Source organism: Polyodon spathula, chromosome 19, assembly GCF_017654505.1.
Source record: "Polyodon spathula isolate WHYD16114869_AA chromosome 19, ASM1765450v1, whole genome shotgun sequence".
In the NCBI taxonomy this organism is placed as follows: domain Eukaryota; kingdom Metazoa; phylum Chordata; class Actinopteri; order Acipenseriformes; family Polyodontidae; genus Polyodon; species Polyodon spathula.
This window is the reverse complement of record NC_054552.1, coordinates 22,085,470-22,097,165: the sequence shown is the minus strand read 5'-3', so window position 1 is coordinate 22,097,165 and position 11,696 is coordinate 22,085,470. Positions and strand designations below refer to the sequence as shown.

At 38.7% G+C, this 11,696-nt stretch overlaps 1 pseudogene; it reads left to right on the top strand.

Annotated features, from left to right (window-relative positions):
* The first annotated feature begins 1,225 nt into the window (after window positions 1-1,225).
* On the top strand, window positions 1,226-9,936 carry LOC121294524 (annotated as a pseudogene).
* The last annotated feature ends 1,760 nt before the right edge of the window (window positions 9,937-11,696 follow it).

The following is an 11,696-nucleotide window of genomic DNA, read 5'->3' as shown; positions in this document are numbered from 1 at the left end:
AGATAATAATAAATAAATAAAACTACTATGCAGTTTGCTTGGGCTTGGCTTGGCTTTGCATCTGTAGATAAAATAACTACTGTATACAGAGCCATGTCCTCTTGGCTGGTGGTCCGTGGGATTTCACTGGAAAAAACGGACACAGAATTTTGATATCTGTAGTAATGTTTTTCTTTTTTTTTCTGGATTAAGAATCGTCTGCAAATATCACAAAACAAATAACAAACTAATTAGGTGCGCTTAATTAACCTTCTTGGGTGTTTATTTCTATTTTTTCCCCCCAAATTAAATATAATAACAAATGACTGACATACAAAAAACGCTGAGCCTTAATTTACTTAATTGCCTTTAATTATAGATAAGACTAACTTTAGAGTTTTGTCAGAACATTCGTGGCATAATTGCGGATGTTCTAACAGCATTGGGCACGTTTGGATTTATTTTGAGGACTTTAGTGCAAAGGTAAATTGTCAGAGAGGAATAAAACAATTGTATGAAGTTATATATATATATATATATATATATATATATATATATATATATATATATATATATATATATATATATATATATAACTTAGTTAAATGAAAGATATTTGAAACCATCCTCTTATTCCTCTTATTTCTTCCTCTTCCACAATTTGCCCACACTCCCATGAAAGACCCTCACAAAATATAAAGGACCAAAGATGGGTGCCCAAGTGCTGTTGCACATGCAGTGAATTTATAGGGGTGGCAAATTAAGTGGACTTTACTGGAGTCAAAGTTAAAAAAAAAAAAAAAAAAAGTTTTTTCAATTAAGTTTACAAGTAGAAAGCTAAAATGAGATAATAAAGCTGTATTTCCTTTTCATATCAGAATTCAATATTTTAATATTTGTTTGTGTAATGGCTGTGTAAAATAAATGAAAAGCAAAGTTGGGTGAGGATGGGATAATAGCATTACTGTTCCCTAAGCCACACACTTAGCTGGTCAACAAATGTTACTTTACGTGCCTATCTGGATTCAGTTTTCCTCATGAGGATGGATGTATGCATGCTTCTGTTCTTATCCATTGCTAACTATTTCTCTTCCTCCTCTCGCTACACCAGGTTTCGGTTTGTTGCATGGTTTGCTGCTGGTTGTCTGTGGGTGGGCCAATGCCAGTGATGCAGTGGAGATCCTGTGTGGGTGTGTCCTTCCTCCTTCCAACTGCTTGTTGTGACCTACAGCTCAGCTCCTCCAACATGGGCCTGCTGACAGCCAGCATCTTCCTGGGTACGTGAAGCCACCAGTTACCTTGTTTTATTTGACTGTCTGCTGTTGAGTTACACAGAGGACACCCCTTGGTGGCAGTGCTCAAAAGAACAAGGTGTTTACATTGCTCTGGAAGTGGCTAAGCACCACCTCTGAAGCTGCTGGTGGAAATCTACAAAGTCCAATATGCAATGGAAACTTGTTAAACAGACAGCTGAGAGCCTACAAGCAACCATGTGTGTCAGATCTGCTGTTTTGCCCGTTGTGGCTGAAACGAACTTGCAACAGGGAAATGCAGCTATATATATATATATATATATATATATATATATATATATATATATATATATATATATAACATTTTTGCTTGAAAACTCTCTCACTACAGTGTATGTATTTTTGTTTTAGGTAAGCAAGGAAATTCAAATGCTATCGCTGTGGACTCTTTGTGACATTTGTGTATCCATATTGTACTTGGGCGTTTTGGCATAGGTTAACAGGATTTATAATTACAGTAAAAGGGGAAAGAAGGGGAGATTCCACTTTTCTTAAAATCTGCTTTATCAAAGGAAGTCTCATGTCATTTCATGTTGAAAGTAGTTTTAAATGAAGGGACATTGGCTTTCATTTCCCACTTGCAGTAGTAGGGGGTTTAAAAAGTGTATGTCCATTCTACCCTTATTGCATTGTGATCCAATTTGAGTCTTGCACCAACACTGTCTTTCTGTTTCACTGACAATCCAGGAATGATGATCGGAGGCTATGTGTGGGGTTACCTCGCTGACCAGTAGGGGTGACAGAGGGTCCTGATGATCTCTCTGACTGTGAACGGGGTGTTTGGAGCATTGGCCAACCTGGCCCCCCAGTTCTGGCTCTTTCTGCTGCTGCGGTTTATCAGTGGCATCGGGTAGGCAGTGTTCTTCGTCGCACACAAAGTCTGAATGCGATTGTGTTGTATTACATGTAAGAGAGGATAGGGTTTACAGTGGAAACTCACTCCCCAGGAGATTAATGTGACTGACTAGATTATGGGAACTACTAGAGTTCCCCTTTTCAACCTATATGATATTTTAATCTGTATTTAATATAACTGTAATAAACAGGACATATTTGGTTTAACGTTTTACAGACATCGGCTGCTTATCGAAAGCGCTTAGATAGCAGAGGTTACTTATCTTTCACAGTGAATCTCAAAAGTGCTCTGAAAGAATTCGAGGCAGTAGTCACAGGAATGCTCACACAGAATGCATTGACAGTGGTATGGGAGGTGTTTCTTCTGTTTTTTTCAAGACCTGTAATACATTGGTGGTTGAAGGTACACATTGTATAATAGATACCATTTAATACATACAGTATTTATTTCTGTAATATATCCATGTTTCAACACATTGCACTGCTTACTTTGAATATAATATATTGACCAATGTCAACTAAAGAACAAATCCACAACAAAACAAATACTGGTCATGTTTACCGGCGCTAACCCCAAACAAGAATTGGCACCAATATGTAAATTAAAAAATAAACTAAAAAAATTCATAATCCTGTGTACTATAATATGAGATTATTGTGTAAAGGGGGGTAGTTCATTAATCTACAACTAAGCAAGTCAACAATTCAGAGTAGCTTAATCCACCTAATTCCAAGTCAGTTACTAATATGCTTATTTTTCTGATACTGCAGGCTTGGTCTGGCTGGTTATTCCCAACACTTTCCTAAGTTTCCAGCTGGGGACGCTGGAATTCCAAAGCTGGAGGCTGTTTGTGGTGCTGTGCTCCATCCCCAGCCTGGCCTCAGCACTCATTTTTGGGCTGGTCATGCCAGAGAGCCCCAAGTTCCTCATGAAGGTAAGCATGTAGTGTACAGTAACACACTGTCTGCATCCTATACAGGCTTTAAGCAGGTGCTTCTATTTACACTGGAAAGGAACTTCAATGGCTGAACTATTGAAGGGAGCATCTTGCAAACCAAACACCTGAACATGTCACAAATCTGGGGGCACATGGAGTTTATTTTTCCCGCTGGTCCAAATATGATTAAAGGATTTCTAAGGACCCTTTTTAGCCTGATCATAATAGGATGCTTTATCATAGTACATATTTACGTAAGTCTTTTTGTGTAAATATTGAGTGCATTTACCCTGCCATATCATGACGTTCACTTCCTTTGCTGCCACACAGTAAATTATGTGTGGTCAGGTACCTGTAACAGAGGAAGTGAATGGGGAGAGGGACCTTCCATCAGTGTTCTTCATTTGTGCCAGTTAAAAACAAGTCTGCAAAACCAAGACGGCAGCATCAAGGGGCAAGAGTGGGGTTCTGCAAGTGTGAAGATCACTGTTAAAAGTACTATTAAAGCCAACTGTGCCCACAGCCCAGGTAAAGACAATTGAAACCAAACTTAATACCCAGCTTGAAATCTTATTCAGATCATACTGAAAATAGATGGCAACAATGCAGCTTTGCATTTTGTACCTGCACACTGTAGGCTGGATGAGTGGAGGAAGCCGTCTGCGTGTTTAGGAAGATGTATAACTTCAATCACAGAGGCAATGCCAAGCCTTTTCCAGTAAGTGTCTGTTCTCTTATCGCCATCAATTATAAAAATACTTTTGAAACTGACTATTCGATCTTCCGATGGCTCCTAGTGGTGAAAGTCATTTAAATGCAGACTCATAAAGGACAAATATGAAATAGTGTTAATTTGTGTTATGATACAGAGTAGAGAAAAATGCAAACAAACTGTAGTAATAAACGACTTCACAAATTGCCTAAAAGTTACTTTGAGAATGTCTCAGTGAAACTATGGTAATCTGATTACTTGCATTTAATTTACCATCAGTTAAAATTTGGAAGAATTAAATTACGGATAGGTTTTTTACAAATTTAAACACTCTGTTCGGAGTGTTACACAAAGATTTCCTGTTGAAGCAAAGCCTGACCAGCACTTTAACAAGTTAACATGCAAGCAGATGCAGTGCCATCATTCCTGGACTGTTGCACTTTGTATTTGTCCTAAAGCTTCTCCTGCAGTAATAAATCTGCTAACTGCTTTTGAGAAAAAAAAAACTTGAAATTATTGAGAGAGTAAATGTTTAATCATTAAACGAAGTAAAAAAAATTCTATAGTATGTTACCAAACATTCACCTGAAATGTTTAGTTATATGCTGATCTTGCATTTATTTTCCTTCGATTATAATGAACCATCATTTTAGCAACGAGCAGTTCAGTTTTAGAAGTCGTGACCTTGTATTTTTATAACCTATTTATAAGTGTGGTAGGATGATCTCTCAGTCATAGGAGTGCTGCTTCATTTTTTTTTACCTCATCCTCTTATAAGCAGAGGAGGTGGTCTTGCCCGCACACACTATAAACATGTAAAAGCACTACTGAAAAGAAGTAACTTATTTTTTAGCTATAAAACACTACTTTTTTCAAACTGTACTGCTTAATACTGAACCAGTTCCTAAAAATATTTACAGTCGGGTACTATATTAAGAACTCCACCTGCCAAATACTAAATTGTCTCCAAAATCTAAATCAACACACATTTATATAAATGACTGTGGCAGAGCAAAGCTCTGCCCTTTTAAATTGGCAGGGATGGGGTTAACTTCCCCTGCCTGCCTGGGTTTATTATGTTCAGGTGGCTGGGGTTGATTAGTTGATTAGGTTGATTAACGATCAATCAGCGCCCAGCCACCTGATATAAAAGGAGGCCTCAGCTTCTCATTTGGGAGAAGGGAGCTGAGGAAGCAGGTTGGTGTTTGTTTTGTGGTTTTTGAATTTTCTAAATCCAGTGAAGGCATTGCCCAGCCTGGAAACTTTATTTTTGTGAGTTTTGTTTTTGCTTTATTTGTGTTTGAGTATCTGTTATTTTGCCCTTGTGCACTTTATTTTTGTTTATTTATAATAAAATAGTTATTTTTTTGAACTGCAGTCTGGCTCTGGGCCTCTATCCACTCGCCAGCCTGCCACAATGACCAATAAAAGATTTGAAATGAGTTAATTTAACTTTTTCTGGCTACACAGAATAAGCAGAAACATTCCTTGCCAAAGTGAAACCTTCACGCAGGCATGGCAGTTCGTTATTTCGTCAGCTTAAGAACGGCCGTCATGTATTTTGTCTCTCTCAACCCGGGTCAAAGTGTGCCGACCTACATCACGTCGCTGGGACCCAGGGCAACCCAGGTAGGTGGTTTCACACTATGCAAGATTGTGACCCTGGCAGCCAGAATCTGGGTCTGGACCCGGGCAGGAGTGCCAGTGTGAAAGGGGCTCTAGAAACCTCTTGCATTGGTTGTTGCTTTCTGAATTCTGCCTACTATTTCTCTTACTTTTGCCCCTGTGCTGCGATGTGTCATTTGAGCTACTTACTGGACTTGAGTACCACTTATTGTTCTTTCTCTTGGTTCCTCCTTCTGCCCCCTAGAGGAACTCTGTGTTACTGCAACACATGGAGCAGGCTCAGCAGGTAGGACAAAGTGGACTTGTGCAGGATAGTAAGAGATTCATAAAAGTAAAAGCAACTAGCAGGATAACGCCTGCTATAACGATTTTAAGGACATGTCTTAGTTAGCAGCAATTTTAATAAATAGCTTTATAGGGCGTAGTATAACAAGTGTTTTCCTCAATCTGATGTTTAGAATTGCAATAGTAACTGTCTGGATGACAAGCCTGTCTTAGAAACCCATGGGTTTGTTTAGTAATGTACCTCTCGCTCCAGACAATAACTTAATGCTCTTTGTATTTCCACCCCTCAGGACACAGGATTAAAGATCAGTCCAACATCAGGAAAAGGAAAAATAGTTGCCAATACAAAAATACAGAAGATCAGTCACAGAATGAGGAAGGTATGAAATCTGCTAACCAGTACAAGCATAGACAGCAGACACAACAGGCTACTGTTAGAATCTGGAATTTGAACACATTGATTGTGTGTGTATGAGAAAGATTAAGTAATGCTACCAAACCATCTGAATAAGATTTTGTACTACAAAATATATGCAGAAACTGACAACAATGCTGAATTGTATGGTGGTTTGGAAAGAAGATCTTAAAGTGTATCTTGCAGGTCAAACACACCAATACATTTCTGTATAGATTTAATCAATATAAATAAAATATTTTTTATACAGTTAAAACATATTAATAAACAAAGGTATGATGGATTTTGTGAGGTGTATGGCTACACCCATTCAAAAATTGTGCTGGCCGGAATAAAATCTGAAGTTTACCGAAGCGGTAAACACACATGGCGACCTGTTATTTGATCATTTAGAACCCTAGTTTAAACCAAAAGAAACTAAATGATACAGCCAATATTATGAAATCCTTCCTAGTATTTGTCGTTTCATTTGAAAATAGTTGCAGCAAGTTTCACATTCTAATTATCTAATCTATTATCTCTTACCATTGCCAAACTCAAAAAAAATACATTCTTGTTCTTAATTTTATCAGTCTGGGGCTGCATTGACATCAAATTGTAACAAAATAGCTGTGCTACAATAAGCCTAGTACTTCCTGGAATTCTAGATTTCTAGAAACAAAATACATATTTAAATGTAAAATGTTGTAGTAATTAAGCATCAGAGTGGTTACGCTAATGTTCTCTGTTCCTTTTCAGGTTCTGGAACCCAATCAGAAGCTGTTCTCCGATCACTTGACTTCAAGAAGTGTTCTTCTGCTTATTATCTTTTTCTGCATATCATTTGGGCAGGTTTTACATCTCTACCCAACACAGTGCTTTATGATATTGTTCAACCCTGTTGTTATTTGCTCGCTGTTGTACATCATACATAACTATATAAACACACACTCAATCCAGAGAAGTCTATAAAAATACAAAAAGAAACTAGCAAGATTGTCATCTTTAGATTGGACCAGTGACTTGAAATAAATAAAATAAGCAATCAATGGCTACTAGATTAGCATTAATCTGCTCTTATTGTGAGCATTTTGACTACATTTCAATCTGCATTGTCATAATTTCAAACATGCATTGACTTCAGTTCTATACCTGACAAACACTACAGGAAAGAATGAAAGAAGCGAATGGCTCATTTAATGGCGGACATCCTACACATTATTAACAATACACCACTTCTACCACAAAATCTTTTTTGCTGAAGTAGTTATCAGTAACATTTGCTTCCCTAATACTTCACTGTTTTCTTCATTTATTTTGTTCTTATGTTTACTTTGACCTTACAGTATTTCTCTAACTTTACTGAATTTTCTCTTTCTTGTCACTGTTTTCTTGTAAAAATGCCTTTGTGCCTGGATAGCTCATAGCTAAGCTTGGCTATTCACAGCTTTAAGTAGGTCAATTATCAGTATATGCAGAACATGTTCACTTCTTTTCAATAGGCCCATCAAGATCATTTTACTCCTAAATCAACTGGCTGCATTACCCAGGAGTGTACAGGGAGTTACAGTAAATCTATTGATTTTAACATTTAAACCACCTGCATGAAGCATAAAAATGTTCAATGAAAAAGTATAAAATTTGGCATTTATACTTCTATTTGGATTTTATTTTGTATTTATTTAAAATGTTACTGCTTTATTTTGTATTGATTTTCAATGATTTACAATGCAACAAGTACAATAAGTGATTTAAACTTTTTGAAACATAATTCAAAATCAATTAAAGGTCCTCATAAAACATACTCAGTTAAACTCAGTAAAAAAACAAAAAACAAACAAACAAACCAACCAGCAAGCCATTAGGAATTCAGTTTGTTTCCGATTAAACCTTTCCAGCCAGTCTAGAGCAGAGTGTTCCAAATAAAGTGGCCAATACAATACTTGCACTAGCATTAAGATCATTGTTGACTTCCCATCTTGGCTTGTTTTTGTAGGTACTATGGCCTGTGGATGTGGTTTCCAGAACTCTTCAAAAGGATAGAAGACGACGGCTGTCTGTGTGCTAATGCGTCTCAGTCATCAAGCTCTCTGCAGCCAGCGAATGCCACCTGCTACCCTGTGAAAACCGAAGGTGTGCACACCCTGAGACAAGGCATAGCCTACTGGAGCTGTGCAGTATAATCCCCTAGCATTATATTACTGCTGCATAATCACATCATGTCTAGGGAAGTTCTGCTAAGACTACATAATGTACTAGTTACACCCTACCTAGAATACTGTGTCCAGTTCTGGTCACCTTACTAATAGACGTTATTGCACTTGGGAAGGCACAGAGAAGAGCAACTAGCTTGATCCTACAACTTAATGCCATCTTTTCAGCCTTCCAAAAAAATTGACCCAGCTGAAGTTTATTGAATCCTAAATGGTATAATAGATAGTTAAACCAAAGCACCGTCTCAGATTTAGGACTAGATGGCATAAATTTGAAGCAGAGTAAAAGCAAGTTTAGAAATGAAGGTAGGAAGTTGAGAATGCATGGAATAGACCTGCCAGGTGAAGTTTTGGCACACATGGAATATTAACAAACCCAGTTAGATTGCCCTGCTAAACTAGATCCCCCAGCCTGCTCTCATTAACAAATGTACCTATGAATTAGGAGTATGGTGGTGAAATGTTTAAGCATTAATGACCAGGGTTGGGGTCAATTTGTGCATTTCAGTTGCATTTCCTTTTAAAATCAATTCCCAATTCCAATTTCTTTGAAGCAATTGGAATTTATATTTTATTGTGATTGTTCAACTGCTTTGATTTGAAGCCAGTTTGATTGATTAAAAGGGAATTGGAATTGAAAAACAGGAATTGACTCCAACTCTGTTTGCGACTCTACCAGCCTATTTCATTGAGATTGTGGGCATGAACAGATATAACCTGCTGTTTTGTGCTTGTTTGCAGTGTACATTACTTCATGTATTGGCTTAATTACTGCAGCTGCTAATCTGCCTGGAAATATATTTACTATCTTTATGCTGGACGTGGTGGGAGGAAAGGTCCTGCTTAGTGAGTAACAAGGAGAAAACAATGTCACAAAATGAACGCAAGTAATGCATGGTTTGAGGGTAGTGTATTTGTACATACTGTCAAACAGCCTGCTAGGATAGACCCACACATGCCTGTTGTATAGAACCAGTACGTTTGATCTTGATTCTCCAAGTCATCTAATGCAGGATATTTAAGGAAGTTCTTAATGTACAGTACATACAACTCCCTTTCAAGATTGTGTACACTGTAGAGACAAATACTAAAGGCGATCAATATCCAAACGGTATATATTTTTAAAGTTTATTAAACAAAAAAAAAAGTTTCACTCATTTTAATACAGACCTACCCCTTAATGCAGGTTTAAAAATATTTTAAATTGTGGGCTCAACAAGAAAGCATCTGAACACCGAGGCAAAGTAGAGTGCGAGTGGAAACAAACTTTTGCTATACACCTCCTTGCTGCATCGCCTGTCTGATCCCAGTGTCTCACTCCTGTCGGGAGTCAGCGTGGTGTTCATCTGGGCAGTCCAGACCAAGACCCAGACCCTGATGATGGCATGTGTGTTCAGCGCGGTCTCTGTCATCTCCTGGAATGCTTTGGATGTCGTCGGCACAGCTGTACCCCACACAGCTCCGGTCAGTACTGTAACTTCTCCCAGTCTCCTCCCACAGCTTCACAGACAGTAAGAGTAGGTACAAGTGAGAGTTCATAACTAGAAGTCTCTCATTGTCTTCAATGAAGACATCAATCAATCTTTATTTTATATAGCACCTTTTATAGTGGACCACCATCACAAAGTGCTTTACAAGATAGTGAGAAACAATGCATAATACATTAAATACAGAGATAGAGGGCATAGTACATTAAATACAAACAGTACAAAAAAACAATGCAAATACATTAAATACAGGCATATTACATTAAATACAAGGTTAGGATGTGAATTCTAAACATTGGGAATACACGTGTCGTACAGAATCAAATGAATAAGACGGAGCGAAAAATCTGAAATCGCAATTTAGACAACAGATATCAGGCTTTATTGGTCTTCAGAGTTGATTTGAAGCGAGCAACTGTGGGAGCTGCACGCACTAAATCTGGGAAAGAGTTCAAGAGTTGGGGCCATGAAGCTAAAAGAGCACTCTCCAAGTGTGGTGCACTTTTGCTTGCGTACCGGGACATAGCAGGTTGGAGGGTCTAGTTTTAGGTGGAGCTGGGTGTCATCTGCATAGGAGTGAAACATGAGGCTATGTTGACGGATGAGGTGACCCAACGGAATCATGTAGATGCTGGAGAGACAAAGCCAAAGAACAGACCCTCGAGGGACATCGCAAGCGACTGGGTTTGCGTCAGCACTGCTTCCATCATAGAAAACAGACTGCAGGCGTCCAGATAGGCAAGGACAGCCAGGAGAAACAAGTTCCAGAGATGCCAGCATACTTCTGAAGGCGGGCAAGAAGAATGCTACGAGCTGTTTGGTCAAGGAGGAAAAGCACAGAGGGAGCATCAGCATTAAGCAGGAGATCATTTATAGTCTGGAGCACAGCAGTTTCAGTATTGTGATGCAGCCAGATGCCAGACTGCAGAGATTCAAACAGATTGTTATCTGCAAGATGTTTCATCAGCTGGCTGGCTGCAGCCATTTCAATAGTTTGAGAGAAAAAGACTGGATACGGGATGGAAATTAAATACGACAGCTGGGTCAAGGGAGGATTTTTTGAGCAATGGCGTTACTTGGGGCAGCAGGAACAAGGCCTGAAACCAGGGACAGGTTGAGCGCATAATGGAAGGAGCAAGTTCAGAAGCATAAATGTATGAGATTTGTTGGCGAGGGGTCCAAGGGGCATGTGGCAGTAATTGATTTCAACAATAGGCTGGAGACATCAGTAAATGGAGAGATGAGAGGGGCAAAGGGAGGGGAGTCAGGATGGTGAAGTACAATACAGGGTTTGGGGCAGGAGAGAGTAGAATAAATGGTGTTAATTGTTTGAAAAGAAAGATGATCCACTAGCCACTACCAACTCTTAAGGAGTAGTGTGCCCCCTGTCAGAGCAGTCTGGATCAATATGTTAATTTAACATTCCAAAAACAATTAAGAAACTAATCCCCACACAATAACACTGTAAGAAAAAAACTTAAATGGGAGAAAACCCTTTTGAAAATATTCCAAGTACAAGCATTTGGGCTTATTGTCTTCAAATGGAGCATGTGTGTAGCTATTTCCTTTCCATTTCCTGCAGCCAAGATGAGTTTAACCTGGACTCTGCTCATTTGGTATACCTGTCTCCGCTCATCTGCTCTTGGTTTCTTCACAGGAGTTGTGTGGCATCGATCCTGGGGGGGGAATGGTGTTCAGTCAGTTGGTTCATACCAACTGTGCTGTTCCTATTCTGCTGCTGGCAGCCTTGCTCTTCATTGGAGGGATAGCTGCTATCAAACTGCCTTGCCCTAAACAAGCTGAGCTGACTTTGAACTTGTCACATTTGTTTACTCATTTTGAATGTGCCTTAAGTGAAGGAATAAGATACTTTAATTCCCTCAAATAAGCATAA